This window comes from Pogoniulus pusillus, chromosome 17 (assembly GCF_015220805.1).
Source record: "Pogoniulus pusillus isolate bPogPus1 chromosome 17, bPogPus1.pri, whole genome shotgun sequence".
Lineage (NCBI taxonomy): Eukaryota > Metazoa > Chordata > Aves > Piciformes > Lybiidae > Pogoniulus > Pogoniulus pusillus.
Genome location: NC_087280.1, coordinates 20,660,728 through 20,681,983, shown reverse-complemented (window position 1 = coordinate 20,681,983; position 21,256 = coordinate 20,660,728). Strand labels below are relative to the sequence as shown.

At 43.3% G+C, this 21,256-nt stretch overlaps 1 long non-coding RNA gene across 1 annotated transcript; it reads left to right on the top strand.

Annotated features, from left to right (window-relative positions):
* The first annotated feature begins 3,308 nt into the window (after positions 1–3,308).
* Positions 3,309–20,771, top strand: LOC135182722 (uncharacterized). The gene is made up of 3 exons (XR_010305286.1): positions 3,309–3,438; positions 20,411–20,474; positions 20,556–20,771. It is a non-coding gene; the product is annotated as an uncharacterized LOC135182722 (long non-coding RNA).
* The last annotated feature ends 485 nt before the right edge of the window (positions 20,772–21,256 follow it).

The following is a 21,256-nucleotide window of genomic DNA, read 5'->3' as shown; positions in this document are numbered from 1 at the left end:
TGCAGCCAGCTCAGCTCAGTTGTGATAACATTTTGTGAACTACAACAAAGCAGGAGTTGGGTTGAGCTGAGGGAGGAAAGGTTAAGATTTCTGTGTGAAATTATGGCAGGTTTATATCCAGGTGAGTTTAACGCTGAAGGAGCTTTCCCTTTTCCCTTCTCCTTTCTCATTCCCTTCCCCTTTTTCCCCTTGCCTTTCACTTCCCTTTCCCTTTCCTTCTCCCTCCTTTTCTTTCTTCCTTTTTCTCTCCCTTTCCCCTTCCCTTTTTCTTTCCCTTTTCCACTTCCCTTTCCCTTTCCCTTCTCCTTCCGATTCCTCTTCCCCTTCCCTTTTTCATCCCCACACTCCCCCCTATTTTCTTTCTAAGGCTGAAGAAAACACTGTTAGAAGCAGGACCTACTGAAAAAAAAGCACAGCGGCCTCAAGTCAGAAGGTGGTCAGCCTAGGACAGCTCTTCTTTCCAGGATTACACTCTAAGTCAGACACTATGATCTCCCTTGCCCTTAGAACCTGCTTTCTGCCCTCAGAAGTTCATGGAAGAAAATTGGAGTCTTGCTATTTATTTCACTGGGCTTGTGAACTGTTGGAAGCCTCTGATGTCCCAATAGGAGAAATTAATTGCTGGTGTTGGAACAGTTTCTCTAACACAGCTGATCACAAAAGACAGCGAGCTGCCTGCTTCCTGGTGATCGCTACCACCTCAGAGACATGAGGGCTGAAAAGGCAGAGGAGTGAGATACTGTGTCATCCTTGGTCTGACTCACTCTGTCTCACAGCTGAGAGATGGTAGGAGGGCAGTATCAGGGCATCTGGCACTTGAAGCCTTTGCTGTATCTGTTATCTAGGGGGAAAAAAAAAGTAATATATATTCCTCATCGTGAAACACTTAAACAACCTTTATACTGGAGGGAAGTAAATTACAGTCCCTCTGTGGACCTTCACACCTAGGAGGCAGAGCTCTTTTACTGGGGGTTTTTGTTTGTTTGATTTTTAATGGAAAGGGGGGGGGGGATGAGGGAAAACTGAGAACATGGCAACTTTTCTCCTGACAAGTGGGCTGAAGACAGAAGGAGAAGTGATATTTCTCTAATATGCAGGAACAATATTGAACGGTGAAAAGTAACTTTCCATGGAACTTCAATTCTTACTCAACCACAGTATTTTGAGAATACCATTCCCAGCTGTGATTTAAAGACAGGAAAATCTAGTGCTACCTTGCTGGTTAGTCAAAAATCAATGCTTAAAAATTGCTCCTACCTTCAGCTTTGATCTATGGGATGTTATTTTGCCTTTGAGTATCAAGTAAAACTCAGATAGAGCTGATATTTTTCACTACCTATTAAATGATCCCAATTCATTTACCTTGCTGTTAAATTGAGATTTCATTCTGGCCACCATTGCTGACTGCATTCCATATCCAGACAAGAATATGCACCTGAACCAGAGTAACTTGTTTTCTGTACCAGATCCTCAAGGGAAGTCAGGTACTTGAGTTCAGTGGAAGCAGAGCTGCTAAATACTACTTCTGATCTTAGCTATTGGTTCTTGTTTTAACTAACATGTTGAATAGCAGTTCGGGAATAAAGATAATAACTTGACATGTCCCTGGGAAATTCCCTTACAACCCATTTTTCCAAGGTGGAAAAGGAGCCCCTGTGAGTCTGAGCACTTTCCTTAATACCACAAAATGTGTCACTGGAAAAACTTCACACAAAACCTTAGCAATGTCTGCATTTGTTTTAAGCCCACACCATTTAATTTAAGTAAGACTTTACCTCCCCCACCTTGCAGTGTCATTCCTGGCACTGTACACGAGGAAATTTAACAGTATTGAGTGGTCTGAGTTATGATAATGAAAGATGGTTGCTAAGAAAAACCATGATGATAGCCAAGAAATTAATATCACAGAGATGAAAATCTTCTTATAGACCCAAAATAATAGATGCCCTGTATCAATAGATGACTAATCAGCACTCAAGGATTTATCTTTCAAATTACAGAACATGGTGGAGACATTTAATGCAATATGGTCTCCCTTCAAACAGCTACAGTATGTGACTAAATATCTCCACTGAGTAATATTCACACTTACTCAAGCACTGTAAATATATCCCTGATAAATCTGGAGAGCAAATTCTTGTAAATTCTTGTTTAACACTGCAAGGAAGCTTAATAACTTTGCAATCCATCAACATGTTTTAATTTCCTACTGTGCAGCTTCTAACTGAAACAAGGCATTTAACAGCAGAGACTCAAAGCTGCCAGTGAATGGACTCTGGTAGATTAGAAAAGCCTTCCTATCATAAATGCCACCAGATTGGATGGTTTTGGGCAGGACATTTTTGAATGCCTGTTTTCAGTGTCACTATGCCTAATCTTGCATGAAGTTCTTCATGTAAAATTAAAAGGTGAAAAAACAAACAAAAAATCCTTTGTACTGGTAAGTGGAAATCATAGAATCATAGAATCAACCAGGTTGGAAGAGACCTTCAAGATCATCCAGTCCAACCTAGCACCCAGCCCTGTCCAAACAATTAGACCATAGCACTAAATGCCTCATCCAGGCTTTTCTTCAACACCTCCAGGGATGGCGACTCCACCACCTCCCTGGGCAGCCCATTCCAATGCCAATCACTCTCTCTCTGCCAACAGCTTCCTCCTAACATCCAGCCTAGACCTCCCCTGGCACAACTTGAGACTGTGTCCCCTTGTTCTGTTGCTCTTTAGCTGGCAGAAGAGACCAACCCCCCACCTGGTTGGTCTCTTCTTGATTCAACAACTTCAGATAGTTGCAGAAAGCAATGAGCTCTGCCCTAAGCCTCTTCTGCAGGCTGCACACCCCCAGCTCCCTCAGCCTCTCCTCACAGGGCTGTGCTCCAGACACCTCTCCAGCTTCATTGCCCTTCTCTGGACACCTTCCAGCACCTCAACATCTCTCTTGAATTGAGGACACAGTACTCCAGCTGCTGTTACTCTCATCTGCTGCAGTGAGAGCAGATGAATGTAGGGCAAGACCTCTGAAACGGCTGGGGCACAGGCCACACAAAGCTGTAAGGAGCACAGAAGAAATCAGCACAGGTCCTGAAAATCTGTTAAGACTGCATTATGGTAAAGTGTCTGTGCAGTCACATCACCCACATCACTGCCTGGTATTTCCAGAAACTGCCCCAAGATGAAAGTTCAGCTGAGACAGACAGATGCCTGAATCATAGCTGCTAGACTGGGGTGCTACATGAATCAATCTTTACCAAGCAGACTGAAAACACTTCACCCTTCTTTGACTTTTTTTTTCCCACAGGTGGCAATTATTCTTGGCTATCTACACTTATTTTTTTCCCCTAAGTGTTGGGACATTTTCAAGGAAGCAAATTTAAGGAAGAGAGTTGGTGTGGCCCATTCCATGAGTTCTGCAGCAATGCTTCTGGACTATTTTGTGAGGTGAGCAAAGGTTTTCTCAGAATATAAATTATTCAGCTTCCATGCTGCTGCTGCTGTGTATATAAACACTTCCACAGTCCCAAAATGGGCATAAACTACTTACTTTGAATAGCAAACATCAAAGAAAACAACTGAGCTGAGAATTAATGACTCACTACTTCTGTTTTTTTCAGCTTTAGGGGTCTCTGCAAAAGAAACATCTTCCTACAAGCGATAATATGAAATCTTCCTGCTCCTCCTACTTGCCTTTTTCCTCCATGGGGCCTTTAAACTTACTTTAAGTATTTGAGAAACTTCCTCTATTTTCCCCATAATATTCCAAACCAAGCTTTGTTGAAGACCTTTTAATCTCCTGCTCTCTGACAGCACTTTTCTGGTATTCTCTGCAAAGCTGACAATCTCTGACTTCTTATTTATTTATTTATGTTGTCCTCTGAACAATAATATTAGAAGGGGGAAATAAACCAAGTAGTCCACATATTGCAAGACACTTGCAACAGGCCAAGGAATTACCATTTCCTGACTCCCTTCAAGTCACCTTTTATCACAAAATGGTTTAAGTTGGAAGGCACCTGAAAGATTGTCTAGTTCCAGCTCCCCACCATGGGCAGGGACACCATACTCTATAGTTCAAGTTACCATATTGCACTATATTGTGCTACAGTTTCCTCTGGTAGGAAGGATGTCTGGACATTTTATCATAGAATCACAGAATGGCTTAGGTTGAAAAGGACCTCAAAGATCATCTGGTTTTAACCCTCTGCCACAGGCAGGGACACCTCCCACTAGAACAGGTCGCTCAAGGCCTCATCCAAAGTGGCTTTGAATACCTTCAGGGAGGGAGCAGCCACAACCTCCCTGGGCAACCTGTGCCAGTGTCTCACCACCCTCACTGGAAAGAACTTCTTCCTAACATCTTTTGCCTTGTCACAGCGCAGAGCAATCTGGAGTGCAGGGAGCCACCTCCTTTCACGTAATTAACAACAGTTCATAACATCTTTAACTGCAAATATTATCAATCCCAGCACTTTCTTTTGAATATTGCATTCCTAGATATCTCTTGTTATGATTCACAACTCTCTGGTGCCATCAGGCCCCTGGTAACTCTCTCCAAAGTTCTGGAGATTGATATTTATTTCCATCATTCCAGGACACTCTTTGTAAAGATGGATATCTTTTAATACCTCTTGCCCAGCTGCAAGGGGTGACCCTGATTTGTGCAAAATCTCATTTTGCAAAACACATGCTGAGTATATTAAGGCCTTGATGAGATACAGCACTGGCAGGAGAAACCTTCAAACATTACTTTTTTTATCCTCCATAAAAGTGGAAAAGCTCTAAATGATATTGTTGATTAGATCCAGCGTATTGGTAAAGGTCTCGCTAGCTCTCCTGAGCGTGTCTGCTTGACTTCTAAATTCACAGCACTAAAATGTTTTCATTCCCTTTCCCTTCACTCCTCACTTAATCCTTAAGCATTTTCACCTTAATCCAGAAGTTTTCAAATGCCCTGCAAACCAGCTAAATGCAAAGAAATAGCTGCTTCTCTTAGCTTTTTTTCCCCCCCTCTGTCAATCATCTAAAACCCAGCGGAATGTGTGATGAGGATGACTCAGTCTGTAGGAAAGCAGCAGCTTAGCAGTTGGCTAATGTTTTGCGAGCTGCTCGGCTTAAACAGATGGAATACTTGTATTTCACAGCTCAGCACCGTCCCTGATTGCAGTTTTTTAGTAGTCCCAGGTACTGCCTGAGCATCAGAAAAGATTGGTGGCAGTCTGGTGTTCACAGCTTACTTGTGATTCCGGGAGGTTTTCTTATTATATTCAATAGTTCTGTCAGACAGGTGTTGGAGAGATGCAGTTGTGCTTTGGGGAATAGCAGGTAAATTTATGCATCTTTAAAGAACTGGCAGATTTAGCTGCCTCCACATGATTTAAGGGCCTGATCCCAAACCCATTAAACTTAATGGGAGTTTTTCATTGACTTAGTTGGCTTTGGATTAGCTCCTAAGTGAATTTCCAGTAGAAGGTAAAAACCCAGCCAACGAACCTGTCGATTTCTTGGCACATTCCTCTCCTTTTAGTGAGCAGCAGCATAGCCAAACTTTGCAGTACTGTCCACTGGAATTGTTCTGACAAACACAACTGCTACTTCTTACCTGGATTATCCAGGATGCTTGAAAAAAAAAAATATATTGCAGGATTTTCCATGTGGAATTTTTGTTTAAATGGAAAACAAAAGAAATGTAAGCTTTGTTTAAATGACTAAGTTTCTATTGCCTCAGCACAGAAGATTGGTGCACTGTGTTGGACCACCTGGCCATAAAATTTAATGCACCCTCTGATTTCAGCTAAGAGCAGGTATCTCAGGAACATTACAAGGGTATTTTAGAGCAAATATTCTGCTGTTTATCAGTGACCTACAGCTTTGAATCCCCCTGAATAAGAGATCTCTATGCATTGAATAGCTCTCAGTGTGCTTTCCTTCCATTAAATTTCCACAGATTGTTACTGAAATCAAGCAATCACCCCTAAAGCTGGTGAGGGGCCTGAGCACAGCCCTGTGAGGAAAAACTGAGGCAGCTGGGGGTGTGCAGCTTGCAGAAGAGGAGGCTCATTGCTATCTACAACTACCTGGAGGGAGGTTGTAGCCAGGTGGGTGTTGGTCTCTTCTGCCAGGCAACCAGCAACAGAACCAGGGGACACAGTCTCAAGTTGTGCCATGGGAGAAGTCTAGGCTGGATGTTACGAGGAAGTTGTTGGCAGAGAGAGTGATTGGCATTGGAATGGGCTGCCCAGGGAGGTGGTGGAGTCACGATCCCTGGAGGTGTTGAAGAAAAGCCTGGCTGAGGCATTTAGTGCCATGGTCTGGTTGATTGGATAGGGCTGGGTGCTAGGTTGGACTGGATGAGCTTGGAGGTCTCCTCCAAACTGGCTGATTCTATGATTTTAAAGCTGTAACAAAAAAATTTTGCAAGTTGCTTTTGTACTACAAGGAGTGAAGAATTGTTTGTTTTGGATACAGCCCTTTGTAGTTTCATTTGATGACTTACAAAAACTGAGATTACTACAGACAGAGAACTCTGTTTGCCATCCTAGACCAGCCAGAATGTTAGAGACCTGTACCTGACCTTCTCTTTCTCCACTTAAGTTTTTTTTTCTTTTTCAAGATAGACAATCTTGATCTATCCAGCTTAACTCACAAATTATAATGTAACTTTCCTTACCCTCAAATAATTATGGGTCTGCAATTACATTTTGTGGCCAGCTTGGATTCGATCACTGCTTTAGGTTTACTGGACATGATGATATTTGTTCTCATTTTGTATTTTATTTATTTTTTTAATACCAATATTCATCTGAATCAGCATCCCTCATGAGATACTGCAGGGCAACACAGGGGCGGAAGGGAAATCTCTGTTTTGAGGATTTCTGCCATGACATTAGTTAATAATGAGGGATATATTAGCATTCTTGAAGTTCCTATAGTCTCTATGCTTCATACAGAGCTGTAAAATAAACCAGCCATAGCCATTAATATGCTAATGTTCTATGCTATGACCATGTTGCTCGCTCTCTCTGAGTATCTCCACTGTCTTCCTATCTCTTTCCACATCACATTAACAATCCCTGGGTGAAATCCTGACCCTGCTGAAGTCAATGGCAAAACTCCCATTGACTTCACTAGGCAGGATTATCTCCTCTGAGAAGCTATACAGCTTTGCTGCTGATTGCTTTTCTGTTTTCACATCCTGCTGTACCCCTACTTGTTCTCCTTCTTTACTGATAAACACTTACCCTCGTTCTCTCATTTATTTTGGTCTTGTACTCCTAATTGTGCACCTTTTGGAAATGAGTTTACCAGCACAGAAAAGTCTTCCTCTCCCTGCCTGCCCATAGACTCCCTTCTCCTGATATCAGACCCTACTTGAATTCTGTATGACTAATCTTTCTGCTAGCCACTGTTCAGGCTTTCTCCTCTCGTTCCCCACATCTGATCATGATGTAGGATACACTAAAATCATAGAATCATAGAATCAACCAGGTTAGAAGAGACTGTTGGGAATGGCAGGGTTTCAGGATTTGACCCATTGCAATGCATAGCACAGAAACCTTGTAACAGGCTGAGAGTTGATCATAGAATCATAGAATCCACCAGAGACCTCCAAGATCATTCAGTCCAAGCTAGCATCCAGCCCTAGCAAATCAGCTAGACCATAGCACTAAGTGCCTCATCCAGGCTTTGCTTGAACACCTCCAGGGATGGTGACTCCACCACCTCCCTGGGCAGCCCATTCCAATGCCAATCACTCTCTCTGCCAACAACTTCCTCCTAACATCCAGCCTAGACCTCCCCCCTGCACAACTTGAGACTGTGTCCTCTTGTTCTGTTGCTGCTTGCCTGAGAGAAGAGACCAACCTCACCTGGCTACAGCCTCCCTTCAGGTAGTTGTAGACAGCAATGAGCTCTGCCCTGAGCCTCCTCTTCTGCAGGCTGCACACCCCCAGCTCCCTCAGCCTCTCCTCACAGGGCTGGGCTCCAGGCCCCTCACCAGCTTCGTTGCTCTTCTCTGGGCACGTTCCAGTACCTCAACATCTCTCTTGAATTGCAGAGCCCAGAACTGGACACAGCACTCAAGGTGTGATCTGACCAGTGTTGAGTACAAGGGCAGAATAACCTCCCTTGTCCAGCTGGCCACACTGCTCCTGATCCAGGCCAGGATGCCATTGGTTGTCCTGGCCACCTGGGCACACTGTTGGCTCATGTTCAGCTACTATCTACCAGTACCCCCAAGCCCCTTTCTTTCTGGCTGCTCTCCAGCCACCCTGTCCCCAAATGATGATTTTGTTTGTTTTTTAACATATTTTAAATTTCAATACATAGGCTGAGCAGCTTTAGACAGTTGACTCTGAATAGTTTTGGGTCTAAGCTGAACAACCCCAGAAACTATTAATACCCTCCAGAGATGTATCAGCTTGCAATAGTGAGTATGGATCCCTCTTGTTGACCTAGTTTATATCTACAGAATCAACCTACACAATTCTTTTCACCAGCTGCTCTGTGGCTTAGGGAGATGGGGTGTTAATTAATGAGACATTTGTTGAAATTTATAAGGGATTTTCCTATCCAGGTTAGACATAAATTATGAAGGCTCTGGCAAAGTGGGTAGAACATTGTTGACTGGAGCTGTTTCGCTTATTTTAGACAGTACTAGAGAAAATAGTTCTTTGAAGAACAATTTACATGGAGAAGCAAGCTTGGTGAGAAAAGGGAATCATATTTTCATAGAATAGAATGGTTTAGCTTGGAAAGGACCTCAAAGATCATCTAGTTCCAACCCCCTGCCTTAGGCAGAGGCAACTCCCACTTACTTTTTAAATTGCAATAAGAAATGATTTGGTTTTCATTCTTGCTGCACTATTGCTTTTTGAAATTTCTCTTTCAGCAAGGCCTTTGGGTCCTTGAGCTGCTAGGTAAAGCAGAGACTGTGACCTGTCTGAAATCTGTATGATGTCACAGGCAATTCAGCATCATCTGCTACTGAATTCCATAGAGATAAATACTTTGGGAATGTGAGGATAGAGAGAAAAATAGACAGATTTGCTTTGATTATGTGTAGTCTCCTTTAATATGATAATTTCTCACAAATATTCTCCAGCATGGGAACTTAATGACAGGCATGTTAGTAGAAATAGCTGCTTTCAAGTGAGTGTTGGAAAACAGTGTTTTTCTTAATAATGAAAAGCAAATTTCCATTTCTGAATCATCAGCATTGTCATTGTCAAGCCAACTCAGAGCCTGCCATTTCATCAGTGTGGCAAAGAAACATGTAACATGCATTTAATTAATATCTTGCTCTGATGGGTTCACACATACACATCCAGAGAGGAGTCTGTGATGGCCAGTCATTTGGAAGCCTTTCTCTTCAAGTAGTAGCTTCAGGTCATACAATCACTGACTTATTTAGGCTGGAAGGGACCTCAAAGCCCATCCAGTTCCAACTCCCTGCCACAGGCAGGGACACCTCCCACTAGAACAGGTCGCTCAAGGTCTCATCCAAGCTGGTCCTGAACACTTCCAGGAAGGGAGCAGCCACAATCTCTCTGGGCAACCTGTGCCAGTGTCTCACCACCCTCACTGGAAAGAACTTCTTCCTAACATCTAGTTTAAATCTCCCCTCTGCCAGTTGAAACCCATTACTCCTCATCTTGTCATTACAAGACCTTGTAAATAGTCCCTCCACAGCCTTCCTGTAAGCACCCTTCAATACTGGAAGGCCACTACAAGGTCTCTTCAAAGCCTTCTCTTACCCAAGCTGAAAAGCTGCAGCTCTTGTATGCTGTCCTCATAGCAGAGCTGCTGCAGACCTCTGAGCATCTTCATGGTCCTCCCCTGGACTGGCTCAAACAGTTCCATGTCCTTCTTGTGTTGGGGGCTCCAGAACTGTACACAGTACTCCAGATGGGGTCTGAGGAGAGCAGAGTAAAAGGGGAGAATCCCCTCCCTTGCCCTGCTGGCCATGCTGTTCTTGCTGCAGCCCAGCACACAGCTGCTGTCTGGGCTGCACACACACATTTGGAGGTCCCTGTTCCCTTTCACCCTCAACTGTTTTTATTTCTCATGACATGCACCAGATTATATAGCACTGGGGCCAACTTTTTTGCAAAGAAATGTATTTTGATCAGAAAATGCTGATTCAGCAAAAGCAGCATGTTATGTGGAAACACACTGCCTTTGATGAGCCTCTAAGAAAATACAGGTGGGCTCTGCTAAACGGTCATGGCTTTGCCATTCCCATTGCTTGACAGCTTCTAGAACCTGCTTGTGGATCTTCAAATGCTCTACTTTCAGATCTGGGTATATGTGAGATCTTGCTTTTTCTCCAGATTCCTACCAAACTCACATCTGTTTGATCCACACCGCTTGTTCATGAGCACCAGTCACCTCACAAACCATTCTCAGGGTAAGAATCCAAATTATGAAATACTTTCAAATGTAAAGAGCTACTACAAGCTGAAAGAAAAGAGTTGACTCCACCAAACAAATAATTAACTACTATGGTGAATTCAAGCAGAAGCAGCTTTCATGGTTACTAGACCATTAACCAAAAAAATCCAAACAACACGAGTCTATCAGAGTGATGTTTCAGCATTGGTGAAGACATTTCATGAGCTACTGTAAATCTTATTTTCCCTGAGAGATCACAGGGCTATCAGAGACTCAGAAATCAAAGAAGGCTCTATGCTCAAATTGCTCAGACCATCCTTTGGTCATTTCTTACTGCAGTATGCACCCTGGGACTGTGTTTCAGTGTGAGCTATGTCGCTAGTCCTATGACTGCCCAAATGTAGTGATCTGCAAGGCAATCAAAGAAGCCATTTCATGTTCCTTGTCAGGCACTGGGCCTCCTGATCTCTTATCAATTACCTGTCAAAAGAAGAGGCTGTTCTTCTTCATTAACACATTGTGGTGTGGTAATTAACAACCAGATACCACAGGGCTTAAAAAGTGGCCTCTCCTGACCACTTGTTCAATAAATATTGACACAGACACCAGTAAAAGTCTGTCATATGGGTCTTTGCTAAAAACAACAAGCAAGGAAAGAGGAGAAAGGCAAACAAAGTGTATCAGGACTTGTTGTTTGAAGAAACCTCTGCCAGGTTTTAGCAGCAAATGGAAGCAATTTGGGCATTATTCAAGCCCAAGTTGCCTTGTTTCTCATTTCTCTCTGACTCAAGATGTGTCCCCCTCCCCCTGCCTTTGGGTAGAGGGGGGACGCAGAAAGGGGAGGTTACCTTCTTGTTGAAATAAGCCAGCAAGAACTTTGTCAAGGAATGAACTCTTACTGTAACCCACACCTCATTTGTCACCCTGATGGGCTGAGGAAAAGTGACATTTACAAACTGAGAATGAAAGTACATCCATTTCACCAGTCTGACACCCTGATATAATAACTATTTACCTTGAGAAAGAGGGACTGAGATTTCCGATTCTTGTGAATCTTCTCACTTTGGCACTTATTTTCTCACTCTGTCAAACAGTCCCAGATTAATGGAACAATTTGTTCAACAAATCATATTAGTAGAAAGCGCACAGGGTAAAGAGAAGGAGGCGGGGGAGCAGGAAATTTTTACTCATTCATAGCAGCGGTATCTCTGCAAATAAAAATGTAGTTATGCCTGACATTTACAGAGGTACAATGTGAAAGGGAAAAAGTGTAATGACTTTGGGCAGTTGAGAGATCACTTTGCAAGAACAGTAGTGCTCAAAAGGGAATAAGATAAAGTTACACATAACATCTAGATTGAGCTTCTTTCTGGAACATATTTGTCAAACACAGCAGGCTCTGTCTGTGTTTAAAAAAGACTTTTCCATTAAAATTAAGCACCGTGTGCTTTCCGAACTATAAAGGAATGCTTCCTTACAGCCTGCATTTCAGAGATGTTAGGTAAAGAATCAAAGTGAGCTGGAGCCATATGGTGAATGCTATGAATCCTTCTTGCTGGCTTGATAATGTTCAATAAAGACTGAAACAGAGCCCGTCTATGTCAACGGAGGATTTTCTGTCGACTTCACGAGACTCCAAATCGGGCAGAGAGCAAACAGAAACCCAACTCTTCTGCATTCATTCTTCACTTACACTCTGTAATACCATTGCAAAAGCAAACCAGATAAACAAGGCTTCCTCTGTTTTCCTGTAAATATATAATTCACATCATGGAGGTGAGAGAATGGAAGAATGCAACAGATTTATAGAGGAACAAACGTAATCAATCCCGAAGAGTCATCTTGAAGATATGTTTAGGTTAGGAATTAGTAATGAGGTAAGACTGTATTGATGAGTAATTGATTGGGCAGCAAACTATACTTATCCCTCTCAGCTCTTTAACCCAGAGCTCCCTGCAAAACTGTGTGTCAGTGTTTATAGTATATACAGAGTAGATGATCTTTAAAAAGTGTTTCTTTTTAAGTCCATGATGCCTCTTTTTGCTAGCCACGAAAATACACCGAGCAAAGCAGCAGCATCCCCCCACATACAGCCTCACACACTTACAAACACATTTGAAGAGGACACTCTTTAAGTTTGCCATCACCTTAATTTATTTGGTAGCTTGGTACAGCTGCACTGTACCCTGCATCTTCAATGAAAATTGACGCTCCCTTGTTCTACGTTTCTTTATGCCATGACCTTGGGTGTCAAGGGAAAATATTGCTTTGCATCCTTATGTTGCTTGAGTCCTGCTTCTCTCTTTATAGCTTATTACTTGGCACACTTCAGAGCACCGTGTACTGCAATGAGATATGCACTGTACAGCTGGCAACACTAGGAATACTTCAGGCTATGGAGATAAGGGGAGCTGAGTCTGTTGTGCAAACAATATTTTGCCCCAAATTCAAGAATTTAAATGTATGGTTCAAAGATTTCTGAGGGTAAATAGCTACTTTCCTAATAAAATATCTTCTTTTATGGCTTGTTCCATAGCCTAGTGAAGTCATAGATCAGTCCTTCCCCATGAGGATGCTGATTTTCTCAGGACATTTTAGGTTTGTCTGTATGCTGTGCAGGATGAATGAGGAAGAACCATCCTGTCACATAACTAGGAGGGAAAAAAAAAAAAAGGCTGAAACACCAAAGTCATTGTGTATTAATTTAACTGGGTTTTGCCTGTGTTAATGAACAAGATACATACACAATTTCCTAAGGATCTGAATGAAGGGATTCCACCCCAATTAATGCCATCAGGATTTAGAGCACCACCACAGAGAGCAGAATCTGTCCTCTTCAAAATATAGTATGGGTGGGGTGTTTGCTGCTGACGTTTCCTTGGCAAGCACAGCAAAAGGAGAGTTGATAAAGGTAACCTAATTTTAAGTGCTCAACCTCTTCAATCTATTTCAGTAAATCGAGAGCTTCTGAGAAAACGTTGCCCCTTCCCCTCTCCACCCACACCACACTGGGCAAGACCCAGACAATAGGGAGGCTGCAAAGTCCCTCTGCTGACCCTTCCCCTTCCTTCTCCTCCCTTCTCCCCTCACATACTGCTTTACTGTTCATCAGTTCTGTGAATTTTTGAAGTTCCCTGTTTTAGATGGCCCCGAGGAGAAAAACACTAACATCGCTTTTGGCTTGAAGTAACTTCTTGGTGGCTCCTCCTCAGACACCTTCAACCTAGCACGCATGAGTAACAACCTAATTAGTTCAGAACAAAAGAGGCTTTATACACTTCAAGGTTTATTCCTCCCTGATCCTTCTGGATGCATCCCCCATTTGATGGAAAGTAAATTACAGCACAAGGACATGGTTGCAAGAATAAGTCTGCAACACTTGGCATATGTCACGGTCAGATGGCAGGTACTCCTGCCAGTCTGCAGTCCCTGAGGAAAACAGATCACTCCCATGCTGGTAGGAGGATAGGGAGATTTTTAAACTCATTTTGGATAACAAACCTTTCCTCTCATTTTGGAAGGCTACCACAAGATGTGTGGGGGGGGGGGGAGAAATTGTGTTTTATACCTTGAGGGTATTGGAATTTTTTAGCAAATCTGAAATTTTGTGGATGGAGACTCTGGGCAATTTTATCACGTAGATAGCAAAATTAATTCCTGGTGAGGGCAGTCTTCCTTATGATAGCATTCAATGAAGGCAAAATGAGGTGCCAAGGTGGCTATATCATGACTGGAAATATGCCACAGGAAGGCTAAAACCAAAACAAAAAATAAAAACCAAACCAGCTCTCCCTCTCCAGAGAACTGGAAAAGTGCTAGTTGTGGCTCTGTCCTTCCCAAAGCACCTGTGCTTGCCAATATTTTAGAAGCAAGTGCTCTCATCTTTTCCCAGATGGGAATTCTCCATCTCTTCAGGCCTGTTCATTCCTTTTTAGTCAGAGCCATAAAGATGGGCCATTTGTTTTTCTTCATTTTTAGGTGTTTTTTTCAGGAAAGGCTAGAAAGCACAAGGATTCTATTTCAGCAACAGGCTTCATAGCAAAGGTCAACTTGAAGGCTGCATAAAGAGCGAGGGATATTCTAAAAGATGGTCCTGAATCTATAAAAAACAAATAACTGAATCTCAAGAACTAAAATCCATGAGGTGTGTGTGTACAGCACTTTCTTCAAGAAGAGTAAATCATGGATTTTAATGTTGACCTCTTTGAATATTTCACATTTTTATTGTCATGGCAACTGGTGATTTTCTTTTAGAAATATCAGCAATTCTATAATTCCCCTTCCTATCCTGACTTCTCCATATCTCTTGATTATTTGCCCCCAAAAGAACTCCAGTAAATTGTGCTCCTCCTGCATCAATGAGATGAGGCAATGGAATATTGTGTAGCTGGGTACAGACACCCAATGGAGCGCTAGAGTAACTCTGCAAGTCAAGAGATAGGTATTGGCAGGAACCAGGACTTCTCCACGTGGAATCACAGCTGTCTTGAATTGGATTTGTTTTGTACAGCTCAGCTCCTCATTCTTTGTATGAACCTCAGTGCCAAGGCTCTGTGTATATACGTATAAATGTTCAATCCTTATCCTGGAATACTATTTTGCAGAGCATACAGGCTGAAGACCTCTCTTGTGCCTCATTCATGAATTTTTGGAGGGGAGTTTTAAGCTCCAAATAGTAATTTTAATCCTTCTGTCACGTGGGAATGTAATATCCTGAAAGCTGAGCTCTGCTTAGAGTTGCAAACCTATTTGTGTATAGCCAAGAGGAGAACTCGGTAGACTGAAAAATATAACCCCTAAAACTATCTGTATCCTGCAGTGAAAAATGTAGCAGACTAATATTAAATATAAGTAAAGTTTTCCTTCTTTGGTGGTATCTTTTAGATATTGAGCAAGCTGCTCCACAGCTATAGGTTTTTATCACAGTCTAATGAGGATTGCCTTGCAATTGGGTGATATCTAGGCAGTTTGAAGCTAAAAACACATACAGAAGCTGCTTCTCCAAGAAGCTTTTCCTGGCTAGGGACATTCATAATTCCTCTCTCCTGTGTAAATTATCTGATGTCTAATGGTGACAGACGCAGACACACATACACAGACTGCGATTGCATAAGCCTTGCTTCCTGAGTAAACCATGCTGAAAGAACCCATCAAGAATGCTAATCAGAACTGGAGACCTTCAAATACTTTATGATGTGAGATAGCTGCAGCTTTTAATGTGAAGTTGCAAAACCTATCTACAAAGGCCTATATATGCATGCATCTAGGATTTATAAATATATGTGTGTGTGAATGCATAAAGGCACTGTTTTCCACACAGTAGAAGGTCCCTTCTTCAGGCAGCACATTACCAGATTTGCTGCCTGTGCTGTGTGTGTTAACTGGATGAGACTCAGCTTGCTGCATGATGTGTGGGGAAGGGGCAGAGTGGGTGGATTGTCATTTATCCATAACGCAGCCTGGGGTAAATAGGCCCTGGACACCTATGTATTTAGAAATCTGACCTAGCTGTGAAACTTTTTTCACCCCTCTGATTAATATGGAGACTCTGGTGTGAGTTTTAGACACTCTGCTCATCGGACCCAATGCATAGAGTCTTGCTGAGCTGAGACATAAATATGGCCTAATCATCAAATGTGGATTCAGGTCTCCCCTGCTGAGCAGGTAACAGTCTAAAGTGTTTAAACTGATACCTGCCCAGCATGTGGGATCTTAATCAGCATCACATTCCTGCACTTCCTCCCTCTCTTTGGTCTACAGAGACAATGACCTCAGGAAGACAATTTTATTTTAGTGTTCAAATTTGCCTATATGAATATAGTTTTAACTCCTGCATTGCCTTAGGGATGAGCACTTCAGTCTCTGTGCAAAAGAAAAAGTCATCTCCATGAAGGGAATTACAAAGAGAGGTCACCAAATGGAAGATTGGAAACTGAGAACCTTAAGGAGCAGTTTAAAAATTCACTTTCTCGCTCTTTCTTTTCCTTTTTATTCTTCTTCTTATTTTTCACAATTTTAGGCCAAAATCTGAAGTTGGGCTAGTATGGAACAGATTTACAAACCAGATTCTTCTTCTGCAAGCTACACAGTTACAGCATGGGTGCAAATATCCGTGGTCACCCAGGAAAGTCCCTGAAGATACCATCTCCCCATCTCTTCCACAGGCAGAGATCCAGCAGCTGGGGGTTGCTGGGACCTGCATATGCCATCAGCCTTCTTTCTGGGCAGCTCCAGACAGAAGGGAAGATTTACTTTTTCCAGTGTTACTCAACTCCTGCTGAGCACAGACAGGGTGTGCACGGACTTTTAAAGGCATTAGTAGTGGCTTTTTGAATGTCAGACCTAGCTTTTTGTGATCAGTGACATCCTTCTTTAGAGGCAGCCTGCTACTACACTAGTGCCTGGCAAGAGGCAGTGAGCAAACCCCTAGAAACCCCTGGATTCCATACTTGTTTGGAACCAACCATTTACAGTCCAATTTTAGGATGAGCTGACAGACTGGGAAAGGGTGTGAAAATTTCAACACCTGAGCTCAGCTTTCACAGTATCACAGAGTCACTGAGTCTGGAAAAGACCCCCGAGATCATCAAGTCCACCTTATAACATAACACCAGGACATCAGCTAAACCATGCCAGCAAGTGCAGCATCCAATCTTGTCTTAAAGCCCCCCAGGGATGATGATACCATCACCTTCCTGGGCAGCCCACTCCAGAGCCTAATAAGGATGCCATTGAGCATCCTTCCTTCCTCCATGCATCTCCCCAGAGGCTGCAGGTTCCCAGCACACTCACTTGATCCAGTAAAGTAGGTGGTCCTTGTCCTCATAAACCAGGACTGGAGACACTGAGTGTCCCCTTCCAGGTAGAAGAGATCACAGAATCACAGAATCAACCAGGTTGGAAAAGACCTCTAAAGGTCATCGAGTCCAACCTAGCACCTAACCCTTCTAACTAACTAACCCATGGCACTAACTGCCTTATCCAGACTACTTTTAAACCCCTACAGGGATGACGCCGCCACCACCTCCCTGGGCAGCTCATTCCAATGCCAGTCACTCTTTCCGTGAAGAATTTCCTCCTAAAATCCAGCCTAAACCTGCCCTGGTGCAGCTTGAGACTGTCCTCTTGTTCTGTCACTGGGTGTTTGGGAGAAGAGACCAACCCCACCTGGCTACGACCTTCTTTCAGGTATTGCAGAGAGCAATGAGATCTCCCTTTAGCTTGAAAGGCTCTGAAAAGATCTGAAAGGATCTGAAAGTTCCTGAAAGAGACGAAAACATTTGAAAGGATCTGAAAGGTTCTGAAAGCTCTGAAAAGTTAGGAGAGGCCCTGAAAGGTCCTGAAATAGCAGAGGGAGCCTCCTGGGCTCCTTGGCTTTGTTGGCGTCAGAGCCGGGTGGCAGCCTGAGCAGCGTCAGGGCTTATCTCCAGCACTCAGCACTTCCCCGGGCGTGCGTGTGGGAGACGGCGTGCACCGAGTTTCCAGCATCGGGGCGGGGGGGGAGAACCGCGGCCAGGCCGACAGGAAGGCTCTCTCGCCGTGCGGCCGCACGCCCCAGCCGCGTCCCGCCGGGCGCGGGAGTGCAATCGGGCAGCTGCAGGGATTTCCCGTCGCTTCCGCCAGGGCGGGCGCAGGCCTCTCCATCGCTTCCTGCGAGGCCGGCGGCGGGTCGGCAGCAGTCGCCGGGCCTCAGGAAGCCGTCGGCCATGAGCAAGCGGTGGCGGGAGGGCAGGCGGGGGCGAGGAGGTGAACGGTGGCCAAAAGCGATCTGCTGGGTGGCCGCCGCGCAGACACGCGCGGGCCGGGCCGGGGCAGAACAAAAGGGGGATGTCGGCTTCAAACGGGCAGGAAACGGAGCGGCACCGGGGACGGAGGCACCTTCGGGGACTGGGCTGGGGCTTTTCTCTCTTAGCCTATTGTTTCGTTACATTAAAAAAAAAAAAAATAAAAAAAAAAAAAAAAGAAAAGAGAAAAAAAAAAGAAAATAAAAGAAAACAATAATAAATTGAACGCATCCTGTGACCTCTTATCAAGCCATCGGCAAGAAAAACAAACAGCTCATTCATCTGAAGGCCGAGGGTGTTTTTGATGTGACTGCTGGACGCGTTAAATCCGTCAGGCTCCGTGGGCCGCTGCGGGGTCGGCAGTATCACCTCTCTCCGGCCCCGGCTTGCCTCCTCGCCTTTCTTGCCTTTGGTGCCAGGAGGGAGCTGTTTGTTTCCAAGGGTTTCTAAATGCAGTGCTAGGCATGTCCCAGCCGTCCTCAGCCCCCCTGGCCTCTGTGAGCACAAAGTCTTTCATTCCCCTCTTATCTGCAAACCAGAAGATCTTGATGGCTGATATTTCTCCTGCTCCGTGCCCCCTTTTTCTGACCAGATACCTATCGTTTTCTACTCCTTTTCTTCCAAAGGAGGTGGCATTTAAGGAAAGACGATGTCATACCTTTATTTAACACTTACCTATGATTTTGGTATTTATTTACGTCTGCTGCACTCGTGAAGAACTGGACTTATGCTCTAAAGTGCTACAAATGTGACCTTACAAAACCTGGTTCACACACACATCCACATAAACTTGTTTACCTCATGCCTATAAAAAAGCTGTATTCACTTCTTGGGTCTTTGGCTAAGCTCTTAGATTTTTAAAGCCAGAAAGGGTCGTCAGGTCACCTATGCTAAGCTGCTCTATAATTCCAGTCTTAGTATTTCACCCATTTCCCACTCTAGTAAGCCTCATAAATCACTTTCAGCTAAACGATATCTTTCAGAAAGGCATCTGCTCCTGATTTGAAGACTTCAAGAGGTGGACAACCCACCATATCCTCTAGTAGCCTGGGTCATTCAACTTTAGCAAAGCACTTAAAAGATCTTCTGAGTAGAAACTGGTAGGTTCCTCTGACACATGATGCAATCTTACAGTAAAATCTTTTCTGGCTTCAGAAGAGCAGCGCAGTTAAGTGACTGAGTACTGAGCAGATATATAAAGGACATTGTAAGGAATCGTACTATTGTGTTCAACCACCTTAAAATCAATGAAAGCTGCAGGTACCAGAGACACATCTTTCTGTTGTGGTGAACAGTGTGTCTGCTGGCTTGCACTGGACTCTCATGAAGTGCCTATGATAACAGGGATGCAAAGGTAAAAGGGAATGGTTCAAATGGGTTACAAAATCCCAGGGACTAGAAAGGTCCTTTGGGCATAAATCACAGAATCATTAAGGTGGGAATAGACCTTTAAGATCACCAAGTCCAACCGTAACTCAACTATCAAGATAACTAAACTGTATCCTGAATTGCGTCATCTCTACACCCACTCCAGTTTAGTCAAATCATAAAGGCAATTGAGGGCTATGAAGGAAAGTTTCTTGATTGCCTGAAATGGTGAGGACCGTGACTTCATCAGCTTGGAGGAGGGGAAGTTGTCTATGCATAAAGTCTTCCATGAGAAAGTACAATATGTTTTTACTACTCTATGACCTCTGCACTGAAAGGAAGCCCAGATATTCTCAATGAGATGATATTTTACTCCCTGGTCTGCTCCAGACAGGCAGGAGGACTGTGAGCTGCACTAATTTGGTCCAATACCAGAAAATCCCACACCTACATTGTGTTCATGCTATATCCAGTCTATTGAATAATTAAAACATTAGCAGGTGCCTGCAGACAATTAGGGGGTAACCCACAAATGTAGGTTTTGGTTTTTTACACTAATGTTGATTTAAAATTTCTAGCAGAGATAATGATACCTACAGGAAATGTAAATGAGACTTATAAACAGGTAAGAGAAAATCAAGCCATAGCACAGCTAAGATGATTTTTTAGGTGCATCATTGCTACTGGTGCTTCATTTTCAAGAAAGCAGTCCATAGTAGAAGAGCAATGATATATCATTGTGGAACACTCTTTGGAAACTCACTTGACCTTTAAATTCTATATTAATCCCAAACTGCATAAATTATAAGAGGAAAGATAAATATTTAGTTTCTTACTGTGTTGAACAAACTCTCACAATGTTTTCTTTGCAGGCTGAAGCAATTCAGAAGTGACCAGGAAGGAGGCAGGCGGCCCAGTTGTCCTCCCATGATACTGGTAACACAGATCACATCTAATTGCAAAACCAGAGAATAAAGAATAGGATTGCAGGCAGGGTTGATGTTTTTTTTTTTTCAGAGAGATGTAAATACAGGAGAGCAGAGGAAGAAGGGAAAACAGAAGACTGAGGAGGAAGATTTTGTTCAGTTCACTGGTTCTGTAGTACCCACATTTATTCTAGATTTATGGAAAGATTCTCAGAAGAGCAGTGAGGAGCTAAACATCCTTGCTCCTCCCATTTAATATTCAGTACAAATTACTCTCAGAGGCTTTGGACATCTCCTCACCACGTACTGCAGAAAAGAAAACAAACAAATAAAAAGCTCTCCAAAACAAAACAGACAACTCAGAGTCTGATTTTTTTCCCCCACTGATTTATGAGCCTGAATTAGGATTGTTTGGTATGAAAATTTTGCTCAGAGGATTTAGATATATATAAGCAATTTTCTTCCTATTCCCACCACACCGTTGCTTTCAAAAGCATTTCAAGAACTAGATAAAGTTGCCCAGAAGGTCTAATGCTTAACTCAAACCACTTACCCTGAGTAACATCGGTGTGTTCTTTAACTAGTTTATCTTTAGCTACCTTCACAGTGAGTTACATTTGTGTCCTGAAGCTGCTTCTAAGATCCTCTGAAGTTTAGCTCCGGTTTCTTTGGGGTTTTTTTTTGCTTCAGTGGAAGCAAAAATTGCATAGTGTAGGGACTGTGAGTTAAATCACTGTTGCAGATGATTGTAGATCTACAAGGGAAGAAATCAAGGGTGGGTGTTTGGTATCA